We start from the raw sequence: 18,756 nt of genomic DNA, 5'->3' as shown, positions 1-18,756 counted from the left end.
ATATTAATATCTCTAAAATCTGATCTCTTTGCATTAAATTTTCATTGTTGACCTAGGCCATGAAATTTTAAGTATTAATAATTTGGATTCAAAGTTTGGTCTCTAACCTCTAATTCCACTGCTTTTTTCACTAGAGCATATGCTTCTTTTATTTATATATGTGTGTTTTCATTGAGGCAATGGGATGTTCAAGTAGTTCAAAGTAGTTTTCTTGATAAACTCAGTATGATGAGGCAGTAGGCCTCTATTTGATAGTCACCTCTATGTAGAAAACATGAATGTATCCACTGGCACATTGTTAAAAAAAAATAGAGGCAGCCCTTGATATGGTTTCATTAAGTGAAGCAACTGGTTTAAAGTGGCTGACCCCTTCTTAGTCACTAAACTATTTTTTTGCCTCAGTTTTGTCAACTCTAAAATGAAGATAAAAACAGTTCTTACCTTATCTTGTCATTGTAAGAACAAAATATTGATGAACAGTAAGAACAACAAACACTAAACACAGAAGCTGGCACATAGTAGACAACATATAAATGTTTATTACCTTCACTTCCCTTCCCCATTCCTAGGGGATGGGTTTTAGTGAATGTGCCTGCCAATAAGATAATCTCCTTGGCTGGAATTCTTAGGGCAATCTTGTTGGAGAGCCAGATACTCAGTAGTAACTTATAATAGATAGAAAGCCTGCATTCAGACCTATTTTTCCTTTTCAACCATATCATTCATTTATATTCTATATGAGAAGAAAGAACATTTCAGTCTTTACCTTTCTCTCAGGATTCTCTCAGGATTGTTCAGCATTGTCTTTTCTTTCTACAGATTGTTTAATATTTGGTTTTCTCAATTATATGTAATAATAATATTTTCTATATGTTTTCAGAAATTACAATATATATACTGTCTCAGTTCCTTCCTCTCTTATTTCTCTCAGAGAGGATAAGTAATTTGATCCGGGTTATACATGTATAATTTTGTCAAACATTTCCATATTGGTCACGTTGTGAGAGAATACTCATCTAACACCAAAATACAACAAATAAAAACACACAAAAATAAGGTGAAACATAATATGATTCGATTTACATTCATACTCTATCGGTTCTTTCTCTGGAGTTAGCATTCTTTGTCATAAGTCCTCAGAATTGTCTTAGATCATTGTATTGCAAAAAAATGCTGTGTTTCACAGTTGATCATAAGATAATACTGCTGTTACAGTGTACAATGTCCTCTGGTTCTGCTCACTTTACTCTGCATCAATTCCTGTTGGTCTTCCCAGGTTTTTCTGAGATCATCCTGATCATCATTTCTTTTAGGGCAATAATATTTCATCACAATCATATGCAGGGCAATAATATTTCATCACAATCATATGTCATCATATGTTAAGCCATTCCCCAATAAATAGACATTTCTTCATTTTCCAATTCTTTGACGCCACAAAAAAGGCTCTTTAAACTTTTTTAGTACAAATGGGTTCTTTCCCCTTTTCTTTGATCTGTTTGGTATACAGACTTAGTAATGATATGATCAGATCAAAGGACTATGCACATTTACATATCCATTTGGGCATACTTCCAAAATTGTCTCCAGAATGGGTGGATAAAATCATAACTCCATCAGCAATGCATTAGTATCTCATTTTTTGCATCCCCTCCAACATTATCATTTTCCATTTTCTGTCATTTAAACCAATCTGATAGATGTGAGGTAGTACCTGAAAATTGTTTTAATTTTCATTTCTCTAATTAATGGTGATTTTTGAAACACTTTTTTTTTCTCAAGTGACCTTAGATAATTTTGATTTCTTCATTTGAAAATGGCACATTCTGATCATTTAAATATTTATCAATTGGGAAATGAGTTGTATTCTCATAGATTTGACTAGGAACTCTGTATCTGAGAAATAAGAGCTTCTTCACAGATATTTGTTTTAAAATATTTTCCCAGTGTGTTGTTACCTTTGTAATTTTGTTATAATGACTTTTGTTTATAAAAACCTTTTAAATTAAAAAATCAAAATTATTCATATTAACTGTATTTCCCTTACTCCTATTTTCCTCTTTTATTCTTGCTTTCTCTTTCCTTTCACTATGTTTTTCTTCATAAATGTTTACTTCTAACCACTGATTTCTCCAGAACACCATCTCCCCTTTTGATTCCGTTCCTACTTCCCTGTAGAGTAAGCTAGATTTCTATATCGACCTGAGTATGGATGTTATTCCCTCTCTGAGCTAGTTCTGGTGAAAGTAAGGTTTAAGTGTTGCCTGTCATCACCCACATTCTCCCCCTTACTTTATTTTATTATTATTATTATTATTATTATTATTATTATTATTATTTTTAGCTTTAAAAAAAGAATATGTACTAAAGCAGTAGAATAGAATAGTCAGGACAAACCATTCCCTCCTAAAGCCTGTGAAATACTTTCCTACCACTAAGTACAAAGTCCAGGGGAAAGTGGTTTAAGATTAGTGAGCAAATGTGGTCAAGGGACTGCAGAAGGGTGACCCAGCTTCTGGTCATGGAAAGTCCTTTTCTCCCCTTTATAAGATATTATGAAAGTGCCCCTAAATGTTTGTACAACCTTCTTTTCTAGAAAGCTATGAAGTTGTAACTAGTCTGTCTTGAATCCTAAAGGAGACCATTATCATTTGTTTCTGGAAGACTGCTAGGTTGTTGATGGGAAGATGGAAAGTCCTCTGGACCTCCAAAATTCATGCAGTCCTCTCATGATCAATGTTGAAGGCAGGCTCCCCCTTACTTTTAAAGCTTTTTGTTCCTCTTCAGGTGAGAGAGTTTATTACATTCTATCTTTCTTTTCACTCTTCTCTCAGTGCAATATTATTTTTTACCCCTTGAATTTTTTTGGATATCATTTCATCATAATCAACTTATTCCCACAACTTTGTCTATGTATATTCTTTCTAAGTGCTCCAACAACTGTAAAATTCTAGTCACAAGTATCATCTTCTCATATAGGGATGCAAACAGTTTGACATTACTGAATCTCTTCAGATTTCTCTTTTCAGATTAACTTTTTATATTTCTCTTGAGTCTTCTCTTCGAACACCATATTTTCTTTTCAGGTATGGACTTCTCAAAAAGAATGCTTGAAAATTCTCTATTTCATTAAATGATCATTGTTTCCGTTGAAAGAAATATATTATTATTTTTTTAATTTTAATTTTTATGTCTTCTCATTTTCCCAGTCTTTTTCTTAACTTTAGTTTTTTATCATAAAGATGGGCCTTGTTCCCAGTGAAGAGAGTGCATTCTTATGAATTTTAAGTTTAATTTCCCTGTTGTTACCCTGAGATCTTGTTCTGACTACATTCAAGTTTCAGTTTTTCTAAGGTGAATGATGGTCTGAGAGTTCTGGAAAATGACTCCCACTACTGATTCAGTCTCCCTAAAAGCATTCCATTGTTTTGTAAAGCTAGGCAGCTTGTAGGTTCTTAGGTCCTCAAAATGGGCTTTCACTGGTATTCATCAAGGAACTCATTTTAGGTATCCACAGGTTAGGCTCACTATATTCTGCCTTGTGAGGGGGCTTAGGGCCTTATCATAGGCTTGATCCAAGCACTGGGAAAGAGGTCACAGTTTTTATAGTGTTTTATTAAAGAGAAGAGGCATCTTGAATTGGGCAAAAAGAGAAAAACTTCTACCCAGAAACAAGAGATGTTCATCAGCTATATGGAATGTAAATTTGGATATAATAAAGTCTTTCTGTTATCTGCCTTGCTGTTATTTTCGGGGACTAATGGCCTTTCGTGGTTGGACTGAACTGTTCTTCTGCAGCAACATTCAAGTTATTACTTCTAGGCCCTGAGTCATTGTTTTTATCAGATTAAATCCAATTTGTCTGGACAATTTTGTTCTTCACATGATGGAGTTTAAAGCTGGATAAGTGTGGGAAATATAAGTATAGGTAATGGGGTCACCAGGGATATTATAAATAAACTAAGTGGTTTGTGGGAACACACACACTGGGATTTTATGAGAGACTAGACCTGGACATGAAGACTTGAACAGCCTAGTTGCTCCTAACTGACAAATGACAGTTAGCCAACTGTCACTCTGGCCAGAGGCCTTGAATTCAACAGACAAGTTAACAGGATATAACTGGGTTTAATTATGAACAACTAAAAGGAGGGATAGGAATGTCTACTCTAAAACCTTAACACTCAATAACAAAACCCACAGGGAAAAGGAAGGACTTATTACTACACTAACTTAGTGATCTAAACTAACAGAACCTAAGGAGCTGTAAATGGAGTCTCTGGGTGACTGCCTCAGACCTGGAACCTGCCAGGCTTGAGCAGCTCAGCTAGGGGCTTTGTGGCTTTGGGATTCTCACTGCAATCCACTGATGATCTCTGGATGCCGGGAGCCAAGGTTGTCTCAGGAACCAAATAGGAAGGAATTGCTTGAAACACTGTCCACCAGATTTCAAAATTTTCTCCTCTTCCTTGGCACAGGAATGTTGATCTTCTCTTTCTGCTAGATGTCACCACTCAGGATCCCAGGGGAAAATCAGGATGCAGGATGTCCTTTTACTCTGAGTGCTCCCAGGGCTAACCACAGTTTGTGTTAAACACCAATGGAGTCCTTTCCAGAGCACAAGTCACTTCTTCCTTCTCCTCCATTCCGACCTGGAATTCCCAGCTCCAGCTCCTTTCTGTTAGATACACCTTAATACCTAATCAATAAATAATCTTATCTTCCTCACAACATAAGGGATGCTCATTTGTGGCTTAAGAGTCTCCATTTTTCTAGGAGTATACTAGGAAACTTCCCATAGTCGTGATGCTTCTTTTGTTTCTTTGGGAGAGCATCACTATCTTTCTATTTCCCTGAGTTCATAACCTCAGAATCACCTTTGACTTTTTATTTATCTTTTCCCCCTATATGCAATCAGTTGCCATTTCTTCTTGATTTTTTCCCATTTCTAACAACTTACAAAGTCACCATTCTAGTCCAAGCTCTGGGCATCCTACATTTGAAAGTTTATAATATTGTTTTTATTTGATCTCTAAGGTCTGACCATATCACTCTAGTATTCAAAAAACCTTTATCATTTCCCTGTTTGTGACCCTTTATTGCTTTGTTTGAACCTACCCTTTCAGCCTTATTGTACATAATTCCAATCCACTCCATTCTATTCAGGTAAGCTAAGTAGTCATTGTTCATTACTTATTAATTTATTCACTTGTTCATTCATTTTTCAGTCATAACTTACTATTCTTACCTCCTTTGGAGATTTCCTTGGCAGACAGAGTGTTTTGCCATGTCTTTCCTTAGCTCATTTTATAGATGAGAAAACTGAAGCAAATGGGATTAAGTGACTTGTCTAGAGTCACAGGGATAGTAAAGTGTGAGTCTAGATTTTAATTCAAGAAGATGAGTCTTTCTGACTGCAGACCTAGCACTCTATAAACTGTATGGCACAGCTGCCCACCATTCTTTGCATTTGACATAAAATCTCTCATTTCTCTCTTTCTATTTACAAAGGCTCTCTCTATGCCAGGAAAATGAAGTGATGAAATTATGTATAAAGGAGTCATATATGACCCTCCTGTAAAGACCCTTAAGTTATAACCAACAAGACTTTAAGCATTTAGTAAGTTCCTGTTGTTTGACAAAGTCTGGTGGCATGCTTTTGATAAAAAGGAGAAAAAAGTGTCTCTCCTCAAGTAGTTTAGAATATAGAGTGATTGTAAATATATATACATATATACACATATAAATAGTATACACATATTATATATGTACATGTATATATGTAGAGATAGATATTAATGAATTTCCATATCTATATATTTATATATATGTAGATAGATATTATACATACAGATAGATAGAAAGATAGAATTAGTGGGTAAATCAACAACTGGGCAAGAGAATCAGGAAAGCTTTCAGATAAGAATAAGGCACTTAAAATTAGTTTCTAAGGAAAATTGCATGGGACCAAGCATTCCATTGAAATGGCTATGGAATATCATGTGTGAGGGAGCTCAAGAAGGCCTATTTAACTGGATTGTACAGGGTAAAAGGGGAATTATATATTAGGTAGATTACACCAGGCTATGCCAGACTTTGAATTTCTATCTATTGATCTCTATCTCTCTATCTATATTCATATATATGTATATATACATTTAGGTATGTAATATACTTGTGTGCATTAAAGAGAAAGAGGGAAGAAAGAAGAGAGGGAGAGGTAAATTTAAGAAAATAGAATGTAGAGAAATACACAGTTAGGAAACAACTGTGAATGGGGATTGGTAGAGCTCACACATAAAATGAAAGCCAATAGCAGAATGGATTAAAAATCAAAATCTTATGAGAGACAGAGACAGAGACAGAGAGAGACAGAGAGAGAGAGAGAGAATATTAATACTAAAAACTTAAAAGAAATAGGGCATTGGAATTTAATTTACAGGAAAACGCTAAAGTCAAACCAACTATTCTGTCCCCAGCATCTAGCACAGTTGCTTAGCACCCAAGGGTTCTTAAAAAAACTTTTTTAATCAGTACTAAATGAAGGGATCAGAAATTACTTGTAATGTCAAGGACATGAAGAATGAAGAGATGCATAAGAATTCACTATCAATACATACAATAAAATTCATGTTTCTGGATATCATTGTTAGTTTAAAATTACTTGTAAAATTGGTACATATTTGCATGATATATTATTCTATGAGTTTAAAAGAACATTCCAAACTTTATCCTAGGTTTTATGAAAGAAAAAAGAAATATTGGACATACTGAACCTTTTAGCATTTGTCTATTAAAATTCAATGTTTCTCATGTATGAAAGCACTTCAATTAGCATATATTGCTAACCAGGCAAATCCTTTTAGCTACAGTTGCATTATGTTTTTCAAGTAATAAGTGATTTTTATTGACCAAGTTTTCCTGTCCTGTTTTCTGCAAAACATTAGTAATTTTGCCAACTATAGCGGGTGGTGAATGGAGGAACTCTTGCTTCATGGAATACTAGCTATGTTCAAATGACATTACTTGTTTTGACACAATTTATGCTCTGCATATCAGTAGAGAGAGGTTTTTTATAAACCCTTACCTTCCATCTTAGAATCTGTACTGTGTGTTGGTTCCCAGACAGAAGAGTGGTAAGGGCTAGGCAATGGGGGTGGTTGTAGAACTATAGATTTTAGTTAGCAGAGAGCAGACTTTACTGGCAAGGGAATTTAGAACCATGAGAGTAGACACAGGGACACAGTGACAGTTTGAACCTGTCTCTAAGGACCTAGGGTCTAATATTGGATTTCAAGAGACATACCATCAATGAAACTGTTTCCCTGTATTTTGGGCTGAGTAGTATCTTCTATCAAGCATCCCAGTGAAGTAGAAAGGTAGAGAAGTGGTAATGCTGGGAAAAGGGGATCTCACAAAAATATCCAGTGATGATATCTTCAAAGCTTGTCACAAGAGACTGGCAACACAGCAAGCAAGCAATCCAAATGTGAAGAGAGGGAGATGGGATAGTCTTTGTGTCAGGGCATATGATTATGATTGAATGATATTGTGCTTTAAGGATAATGAGGAAGATGATCTCTGAAAAAACCTGGAAAGTTCTACCTGAGTTTATGCAGAATGAAATGAGAAGAAGCAGAAGAATATTATACACAGCAACAACAATAGTGTGTGATTATCAACAATGAAAGACCTAGATATTCTGAACAATGCAATGATCCAAGACAATACTGAAGGACTTATAACAGATTCCTATTAATTTTCAGAGAAAGAAAGACAGAATTGGAAGGCAGTTCAAAACACCCTATGTTCCACTTTATTTAGTGTATTTTTATTTTTGAATTTTGGTGTACTCTCTCACAACATAACCATTATGGAATTATAGATTGCAAGAACAAGCATATATACCTGAGATCAAATTGCTTACCATCTCAGTGAGGGAATGGGAAGGGAGAGAAGACAATTTGGATATTATGATTTTTAATTCTTAATTTAAATTCAAAATAGTTGATTATCTACAGAATTACTATTTATCAAAATCAACACAACCTTAAGTTAGCAATTTCAGCATACTAATCTTAAAGGAAGAAACAAGTCATCAATCAATTACCTCTAAACAAATTGGTCCAGATGGAGACACAACTGACTCCTTTAAAATCTTCCATGAAAACATAATCCCTCTATAACTTCTATAGTAGAGAGAAAAACAATCTCTAGTTTTTCTGGCTTTGTCCTTTTCCATCCAGCAGGCTATTTGTTCCCTAACAAAGTTACTTCCTTCTATCCAGCAGCCCCTTTCTTCCTTCTGTTCTTGTCTTTTCCTGGAACATTTCACATTTGAAACTTCTAGCCTTGGAATATCCTAGGTGATAGAAGTCTGGTTTTCTAGCTAATTGACATCTCCCTACCCATAAACTTAAGAATAGGAAACCATTCAAACTTTTCTGAGCCGAACCCCGTCTCCTCGATAAAATCTCTGGGAATCTCTGATCCTCTTGTCACTGATTCTCTCAGCAGAGAAAGATGGCATGCAACTCAGACAAGCCAAAAGTCTTAAATCCATTTTATATGATTTCTGTCTTCAAGTAACTGTGAACACCATTGTCACCATGAGTTCTTTGGTGACATCTTTTGTTAAAGCTTTTCTATCCATTCTGAATCCTACTTTATTTTTTTTAAATTTTTAATTTTTTAATTTTTTTAAACCCTTAACTTCTGTGTATTGACTCCTAGGTGAAAGAGTGGTAAGAGTGGGCAATGGGGGTCAAGTGACTTGCCCAGGATCACACAGCTGGGAAGTGTCTGAGGCAGGATTTGAACCTAGGACCTCCAGTCCCTAGGCCTGACTCTCAATACTACCCAGATGACCCCTGAATCCTACTTTAGATGAATTTAATCAAAGCTCCTGCAGTAAAGGAGGTTGGTTCCAGTTCCAAGAGCTGCTTTGAAAGTATAAGCCCTATAGTCAGGGGGTTATGGAATCACCTATACTGCAGAAAGGAGTCCTGGACTAATTTAGAAAGAATTAACAAGTTTTCTTACATTTTCCCCTTTCTCCTTTTATCTTGGATATTCTCAGTTAAGTAATTTCTATTTTCCTTTGGAATTTTACCTTTAAAACATTAAATAAAAGGACCCATTGTTTTCAGTATTGATTGTATTCCTCTAATTAAAAAAAATCCTTTTAACTTCAGAAATGTGTTATCCATTAATTTTAAGAAGCTAACACATTGATAATCTTAATTAGCCAATTAAAATAAATTTATAGAAATATAACCCTTTGTAAATTTGGATGGAAATGCTCAAAGAAAATATTATTAAAAAGAATATAATAAAACATTTATAATAAAAGTTTAGCAAATATGACTGAAAAACTTGGCATAAAATTTGAGACTTATCCAAATGTATAAAATAAATATCAGTCTACAGTGGATGGTTATAAATTTGAGGTATCATTTCATAAACATCCAATAGGTAAACTAAATTGAAAGCAATGAAATATTGCCAGTGAAATTTTGGAGAAAGATAAACAGAAATACTCATAGTGATGGCAATATTTCTCCAAATTCATCTTTTGTGGAAGAGAATCATCTGATAATATAAAATTGAAGTTATTCCCAAAGTGAGACTGTTCAAAATTTTGGAAAGTGTCAAAAAAGATTATGGTGGTCATAGGTAAGATACAACATCAATGATGTTATCAATGATGAACTGAAAGTGAGAAACATAGAGCACAACATTATAAGGACATACATGAACAGAAAAGGAGGTCTGCTCAAGATTGAAGATAACAAATAAAATTCAAGTGCCAAATATAAAAAGCAAAGACTGTCCCTAACAATTCCAGTAAATCCTCTGCACAAGAGTTTTGAAAGAATAAGGATTTTTTAAAACTCAAGCTAGATAAACAGTCTTGAAAATTTTTGCTCTTTAGTGGAGAAAGAACAACCTGGACCAGTGAAATCATTAAGGTATGGAAGTTTAAGAAAATTATAGTATCAAATTAATTTTAACTAAATGGTAGAATTGGGTTAAAGGGACATGGACTTCCATACCTTAATGTTTTTGTTCGCATAGGGAACCTGAAGGTAAACATTTTCTATGTTAATTGTCTTAGCAATTTGCCTAGAGCACTAGGAGGTTAACTTACTTGCATGCAGCTAGTGTTTAATAAAATCAGAACTTGAACCCAGTTCTTCTTGACTTAAGAGTTTTCTGTCTCTAAATCATGTGCTTTTCTATTTCTGTTTCACCATATCTTAATTCTTTTTTAAATAGAATTTATTTACAAGTGTCTCAGCCTTTCCCTCCCCATCTAAATTATTTTTAAACAGTGTTCTAAAGGTGCTTAGATAACCTAAATAATACTTTCTGCTCTTTTCTCTTCCACAAATGTTCCAAATAAGTGAAATGAATTATAGGAGGCAAAGAAAATGAACCAAATGGTTTTTCAAAAGAATTAAGTTTAGGATATATATGAAAGTATCTGAAATTAATTGTAGTTCAAAGTAAAAATAAATGACTAAATATTAAGTAATTTATTTACTATTTTACATTTTTAATAATCTAGGTAAACCTAGAGTGCCAAAGTTGTACTTGAACCTAGCATGATTGATTAATTTCCATTGTTTTGGTTACAATTTAAATAAGAACCATTAAGACTTGGGAGGCAGTGTTTATGTTTGAAGATATTCATATTAATCATTTAGGTACTGAAATGTTCTTAAGTAGGTAATTTCCCCTTATTGTCACATAGAACAGTACTTCGTATTATTTAATTCATATTTCCCACCAGAATTGTCTAGAAGAAAATACCATTCACTTTAGATTTCTGTATCCCTTCACCAAAATTCAATTCTCATTTTACAAAGGTATATTTATTGCAATCCATTACTCATATCTGGATTTATTTAATTATCTTTTTGTTAAAGGTCAAAGGTTGTTAATCACAGATCCAGAATAGGTCTTCTACTATTATTAAATGATGCCATATCAAATGGCTGATAGAAAGCACCTGCTTAATCAAGCTGAGCTAAAGTAACTTAGGTTGCCACTGTGAATGAGCCAGAAAGGAAGCAGGAAATCTACCAAAGGGGAAATATCCCCTAATGCTTTGTATCTTTCTGACACTAAAGTCTAAATAGCAATTGATGTAGTTCTTCAAAAGGAGAAAGCTCAAGTTTAACAGGAGATTTTGAGTTTAGAGAATAATTAATGTTATTAAACATTGCTATTTGATCTTTCCACTACAAAAAAAAAAATTAAGTGTTGCCTTTTGTTAAAGGATTTCAAATTCAAGAAATAATCATGGTCTGAAGTGAAAAAATAGGAAATGATCTTATTGTCAAAAACTGCTGATTTATAGACACTCTATTCACTGTTTTTAAAATTCCTCATATAACATTTTTGTAAACTGTATGAATGAGCCAATAATGTATGGAAGAATTTTTATTAATAAAAGATATATTAAAATATGCCAGCCACCTTGTATCACTTTAGCCATTTTATCATCCATTTAAAATATTATTTGTCAACAAATAAGTTAAGTGTAAAATATTTAATTTAATTTAATTTATTTTTTAATTTTTATTTAGAATATTTTTCCATGGTTATATGATTCCTGATGCCCCTCCTTTTCTCTTCCTACTCCTAAAGCTGACAAGCAGTTCCACTGGGTTATACATGTATCACTGTTCAAAACCTGTTTCCTTGTTATTCATATTTTCAGTATAGCAATTCTTTAACATCAAAATGCTAATCACATCCCTAACACATTATGTGGTCAATCATATAGTTTTCTCATGCATTTCTGGCTCCATAGTTCTTTTTCTGGATGTGGATAGAATTCTTTCTCAGAAGTTCCTCTGGATTGTCCTGGGTCATTGCATTGCTACTGGTAGAAAAGTTCATTAAATTTGATTATGCCATAATGTATCAGTCTCTGTGTACAATGTTCTCCTGGTTCTGATCCTTTCAGTCTGCATCGATTCCCGGAGGTCATTTCAGTTCACATGGAATTCCTCCATTTCTTTATTCCTTTCAGCACAATAGTGTTCCATCACCAACATATACCACAATTTATTTAGCCATCATCCAATTGATGGATACACCCTCATTTTCCAATTTTTTTGTCACCACAAAGAGCACAGCTATAAGTATTTTTTACAAGCATTTTTCCTTATTATCTCCTTGGATCAAAGGGCAGACATTCATTTAAAGCCCTTTGTGCATAGTTCCAAATTGTCCTCCAGAATGGTTGGACCAATTCACAACTCCAGCAGCAGCGTATTAATGTCCTCATTTTGCCACATCCCCTCCAACATTTATCACTTTCCTTTGCTGTCATATTGGCCAATCTGCTAGATGTGAGGTGGTATGTCAGAGTTGTTTTCATTTGCATTTCTCTAATCAGGAGAACACTTCTTCATGTACTTATTGATAGTTTTCACTTCATCCTTTGAAAATTGTCTATTCATTTCCTTTTACCATTTGTTGATTGGGGAATGGCTTGATTGGAGATTTGACTTAGTTCCATATAAATTTGGAAAATTAAACCTTTGTCCAAGAGTTTTGTTATAAAAATGTTCTTCCATTTTGTTGTTTCCCTTCTAATTTTGCTTGCATTGGTTTTGTTTGTACAAAAACTTTTTTAATTTGATATAATCAAAGTCATTCATTTTACATTTTGCAGTTTTCTCTATCTCTTGCTTAGTCTTAAATTCCATCCCTTCCCACAGATCTGACAGATATACTAATCTATGTTTACTTAATTTATTTGTGATTTCACTCTTTATAATTAAGTCATTTACCCATTTCGAATTTATCTTGGTATAGGTTGTAATATATTGACCAAAACCTTATTTTCCACATACTATTTTCCAATTTTCCCAGCAGTTTTTGTCAAATACTGAGTTCTTGTTTCAAAAGCTGAAGTCTTTGTGTTTATTGAACACTAATTTACTAAGGTCACTTACCCTTAGTCTATTCCACTGATCCTCTCTTTTCTCTCTTAACCAATACCATATTGTTTTGATGATCTTTACTTTACAGTACAGTTTAAGATCTGGTAATGCTAGCCATCCTTCACATTTTTTTCATTATTTCCCTTGATATTCTTGATATCTTGTTCTTCCAAATGAAATTTATTATAATTTATTCTAATTCTACAAAAAAAAATTGGTAGTTTGATTGGCACTGAATAAGTAGATTAATTTGGATAGGATTGTAATTTTTATTATATTAGCTCATCCTACCCAGGAGCAGTTAATGTTTTTCAAGTTGTTTAGATCTAGTTTTAATTGTGTGAAAACTGTTTTGTTGTTGTGTTCATATAATTCCTGTGTTTGTTTTGGTAGATAGATTCCTAAATATTTTATATTGTCTAGAGCAATGATGGGCAAACTTTTTAAAGAGGGGGCCAAAAGGACAGGAAATGCTTATCTATCAGTCTGTTTCTAAGGCAACTCTTTTGAAGTTTCATTGTATTGTATCCTACCCATTGTATTCAACAGATGAGGAATAATCTGGATAGAACATTTTAGGGGGCCTTCATCTGGCCCGTGGGCTGTAGTTTGCCCATTAGTGGTCTAGAGTGATTTTAAACAGAGTTTCTCTTTCTAACTCCTGCCACTGAGTTTTGTTGGAAATGTATAAAAATTCTGATGACTTATATGGGTTTATTTTGTACTCTGCAACTTTACTAAAGTTGTTAATTATTTCCACTAGCCTTTGATTTTCAGGGGTTCTTTACATATACCATCATATCCTCTGCAAAAAGTGATAGTTTAGTTTCCTCAATGCCTACTTTAATCCCTTCAATTTATTTTTCTTCTCTAATTGCTAATAACTATTGATAACTATTATAAGAACAAAGAAGACCTAGCTTCAAACTCAGAGGACAGTTAAGTAAAACATCAAGTTCCAAAATAGCAAAGAAAAACAATGAAGGATCTCAAGATTTAAAAAATAAACAAACAAATAAATAAATAAATACTTTTAGGAAGAGCTTTAAAAAACCCTCAAGAGATCTGCAGGCAATCCCTAAACTCAGAAAGTGAGTGAGTTTGGGGGTTTGAGAAGACCATCTCCTTCCACCTAAAATCCTTTCTTCTTTCTCCACTGGGACCCTCTATCTGGACAGTGCTAGGGCCTCCACTCCTGGGAACCAAAGTGGAGAGATCACCACAACTAAGTCCTTCTGCCACAGAACAGCAGCAGAAAGTGGGGACAAAATACATCCAACAACCTCAGGCCTCAGATCCCCATTCTCCCACATTTCACATTATCCAATCCATGAAAACCAGCGATGTAGACCAGTGATGGGCAAACTACTGCCCATGGGCCATATGTGGCCCCCTGAACTTTTCTATCCTGCCACGGGACATTATTCCTAATCTGACAAATACAATAAGTAGGATACAATAAAATGAAACTTTGAAAGTGTTGCCTTAGAAACAGACTGACAGATGAGTATTTCCTTTCCTTTGGCCCCCCTTTTTAAAAAATTTGCCCGTCGCTGTTGTAGACCCTTCAAACGAGCTGGTAAAGCAGTTTAGTGTGTTCTTTGGGGCTGAACCCTTTAAGCCAGAGCATTCCACTGAGCTAGCCCTACCTGTGAAGTTTTCATCCTAGCGTGATAAGAACTTGTCTCCATTCTCCCTTGAACACCAAATACCACCAACTTCCCTGAGCCAAACTGAGGTTTCCTGAAAACAAACACTACAGAAGTAACAGAATAGCCTCCATCACCTCGAATGACCAGCCAGGATCCTGATAAGTTCTTGAGAGGCTCTGAGACTCCTTGTTCTTCAGGTTCTAAGCCCCCTAGAAGGAAACCTGTTAGCAAGGTCCTAGGGAGATCACTCCTCACCACCCTGCAGGATGATAATTCCGCTGGTCCCCTGATGCCTGGGCAGGGTAAATGTTTCACAGTGCTGAGTGAGAATATGGGAGATTGGAAAGAAGGGGCTATTTTGGTAATTGGACACCCTCTGAAGATCACTGGATGGGCCTGGGATCAGGGTCATAACAAAGAGAACCAGCATTGCTCCTTGGTTGAGAACTAGAGCCTAATTTGTTCTGCTCCTAGACTTTGAGACTTCATTTTATCTTTATCTCCTCTCCTAATAGCCAAGAAATGAACACTTATGTTCATTTTGTCTCCCTACAAAACTGAAGTAATCAGCTCTGACAGAGAGCAGCATATCTTGTCAGCTATTATCTTCATGCTCTCCATATTCTGTGTTCAAGATAATTCCTCTATCTCTACTTTGTACAGTGTTTATTTGAAGTATGTATGATTTGTATTAAAGAAAATGTTGAAAAAGTTAAAAAAAACTCAAAAACTAAATAACAGAAGTTGAGGAAAAATTAGGAAAAAATAAGAAAAAATTAAGAAGATAAAGAAAATTATGAAACAAAGATCACCCAAATGGAAAAAAGAGATCCAGAAATTCACAGAAAAAAATAAATCTTTAAGAACTAGAAATGGATAAGAGGAAGCTACTGACTTGCTAAGGCAACAAGAAATGATACAGAAAAACTGAAATAATAAAATAATGGAAGAGAATATGAAACAGACTATCAAAAACAAATGACATGAATAATAGCTTAAGGAGAGACAATATAAAAATCATTAGACTCCCAGAAATTTATGGTTAAAAAATTTCCTAAGACTTTATAGCTCTTTAGACATAATACATATATAACCAGAATTTTTATAAGGTTAGGCTAATTTAGAATTATGAGAGTAAAGGGAGAGGATATAGGAAGGTTCCTAGAAAAGGGGCAGATAGGAGAGACAATGGACAGAAAAAATTGTACACCTGAGGAGGGATACTGCAAGAGAGAGAAGGACAAACACTGAGGAAAAACAGAATTGAGGGAAATCCACTACTAGTAATTATGACTTTGCATATGAAGGAAATGGTTTTCCCCATAAAATAAAAACAGATAGCAGTGTAGATCCAAAAACCAAATCTGACAATATGTTTATAAGAAACACACTTAAAAATAGGATACACATAGAGTTAAAGCAAAGGACTAGAGCAAAATATACTAAGCCTGAACTGATACAAAGAAAACAGGAGGAACAATCATGATCTCTGAAAAGTTAAAGCTAAATCAAAAATAATCAAAAGAAATAAACAAGGAAACTAGATTATTTTAATAGGTATCATAGGTAATCAAGATTTATCAATGTTAAAACTATATTCACTCTATGTTATAGCATTCAGATTTTTAAAGGAAAAACTAATTGAGAATGGAAATAGGTAACAAAATAATAGTGAGCAACTTCATTTTTCATCTCTTAGGATGAGTTAAATCTAACCAAAAAATTAATAAGAATGAAGTCAAGATTCAATAGAATCTTAGATAGATGTCTTGGATATCTGGAGAAAATTGAATGGGAACAGCAAATATTAGAATTTTTTCTCAATGGTACATAGCACTTTTACAAAAGTTGACCATATATTAGGGTATAAAAACATTATAGTTAAATATAGAAAAGCAATTTATATATACATATACATATATATATAGTTAAATATGGAAAAGCAACATAAATATAGAAACAAATTTAAAACTAATTGGATACTAAATAATAATCTTAAAGAATGGGTCTGTTAAAAAACAATTTGGAGAAACAATAAATTCACTAAAGAGACTGATTATGAGATAACATATCAAAAATTATTGGAAATGGCAAAAGCAGTAGAGGTAAATTTATATCCTTGCATGCTTATATTAATAAGATAGAGAAAGAATTAATGAATTGTGAATGCATTGTAGAAAAAAACATAGAAAAAAGAACAAATTAAAAATTTCCAACTGAACGCCAAATTAAAAATCCTAAAAATTAATGGTAAGATCAATAAAATTGACTGTAAGAAAACTAGAGTTAATAAGGAAATTTAGAGTTAGATATATATAAAAAAATAAAACAACAAAATAGGTAAATGATTGGCTAACATGATTTAAAAAATAGAGTGAAGAAATTAAAATCACTAGCACTGAAGATGAAAAGAGTGAATATACCACCAATAAAGAGGAAATTAAAACAATTATTAGGAGATTTTGCTCAATTGTATACAAAAATAATTAACAATATAGGTGAAATGGAAGAGTATTTAAAAAAAGAGGAAATAGAAAATCTAAATAAACCTATTTTAGGAAGGAAAAAAAACTGAACACAGCATAAATTAACTTTCTACGTAGAACCATATTATGATCAGACAGATTTACAAATGAATTCTATCAAACATTATAAGAATCAAATATGCTGATTAAATTATTTGAAATAACATGTAGAAGAGTTTTGCAGATTCCTTTTCTGAAACAAATATGTTGCTGATTCCTATGCTATGAAAAGAAAAGCAGAGAAAGAAAATTATAGATGAATTTCAAATATAATATCGATGCAAAAACTCTAGTTAAAACATTAACTAGGAAAATTCAACAACATATTACAGATTATACATTGTAATCAAATAGGATTTATACCTGGCATGCAAGGGTGCTTCAATATAAAGAAAACTCCTAACAAAATAAAAGTCATTTGATTATATCAATAGATGCAGAATAAGCCTTTGAAGAGATATGATTCTCATTACTATTGAGAACACTGAAAAGCGTAGGAATAATTTGATATTATTTCTTAATATGGAATAAATAATGAAACTAAAATGATTAACAAGTATTGTTTATAACAGGGATAAGCTTGAAGCCTTCCCATTAAGATCAGGAGCAAAATAAGGATGCTCATTATCACCAACTTAATTTAACATAGTATTAGAAATACTATCTGTAGCAATAAAAGAAGAAAAATGAATTAAAAGAATCAAAATGGGCAAAAAGGGAGTAAAACCAGATGCATATGCAGACAACATGATCGTATATGCAGAAAATCCTAGAGACTCAACTAAAATACTAGTTCAAATAGATAATTTTAGCAAATAGCAGGATTAAAAATAAAATAAGTCATTAGCATTTTATGTGTTACTTAAATCTTCAAGAAAAGATAGAAATACTCCATTTAAAATAACCATAGAATAAAATACCTGGGAGTTTATCTCCCAAAACTAACTCAGGAACCACATAGGCATACATATGAATCACTTTTTAAACAAGTAAAATCTGATCTTAATAAATGAAGAAATATTCATTGTAAATGGATGGGCAGAGCCAACATAATTGACTAGTATGCCATTATCAACTTAAGAGTACTTAGTATAATACATGAAATGTAGGAGCCATTCGAAGAATTGTTGAAAAAATAATGCTTATTTATGTTAGAAACATGAAAACAACCATGCTAGTTGTGCTACATTTGTTTATGAATCAATTTCATTTCTATGTCACATACCAAGGTAAAGTCAAAATGGATAAATGATTTAGAAATAAACAGTAATAGCATAAAAATTAAGGAAGCACAAAATAGTTTATCAGTAATTCCAATGGATAAAGGAAGAATTCGTTGAAAACAAGACATAGATAACATTATGAGATGTAAAATGGATAACTTTGATTACATTAAAATAAAAAAATAATTTTACACAAACAGTTAATAAATGATCAAAGGATCTGAATAGGCAATTTTCAGATGAAATTAAAACTATATTTAGTCATACAAAAAATGCTTCAAATAACTATTGATTAGAGAAAAGCAAATTGAAACAACTCTGAGGTACTACTTCATTTCCATCAGACTGACTAGCTTGATAAAAAAGGAACATAATAAAAGCTGAAAAAATGGAA

The 18,756-nt window shown here is 33.2% G+C and overlaps 1 pseudogene; it reads left to right on the top strand.

The window, feature by feature from the left end:
• The first annotated feature begins 2,687 nt into the window (after nt 1–2,687).
• Nucleotides 2,688–15,065, top strand: LOC123252428 (annotated as a pseudogene).
• Nucleotides 15,066–18,756: the final 3,691 nt, after the last annotated feature.

Source organism: Gracilinanus agilis, chromosome 6, assembly GCF_016433145.1.
Source record: "Gracilinanus agilis isolate LMUSP501 chromosome 6, AgileGrace, whole genome shotgun sequence".
NCBI lineage: Eukaryota > Metazoa > Chordata > Mammalia > Didelphimorphia > Didelphidae > Gracilinanus > Gracilinanus agilis.
The sequence above is the reverse complement of the archived record's forward strand: the minus strand, read 5'-3'. Positions and strand labels throughout refer to the sequence as shown.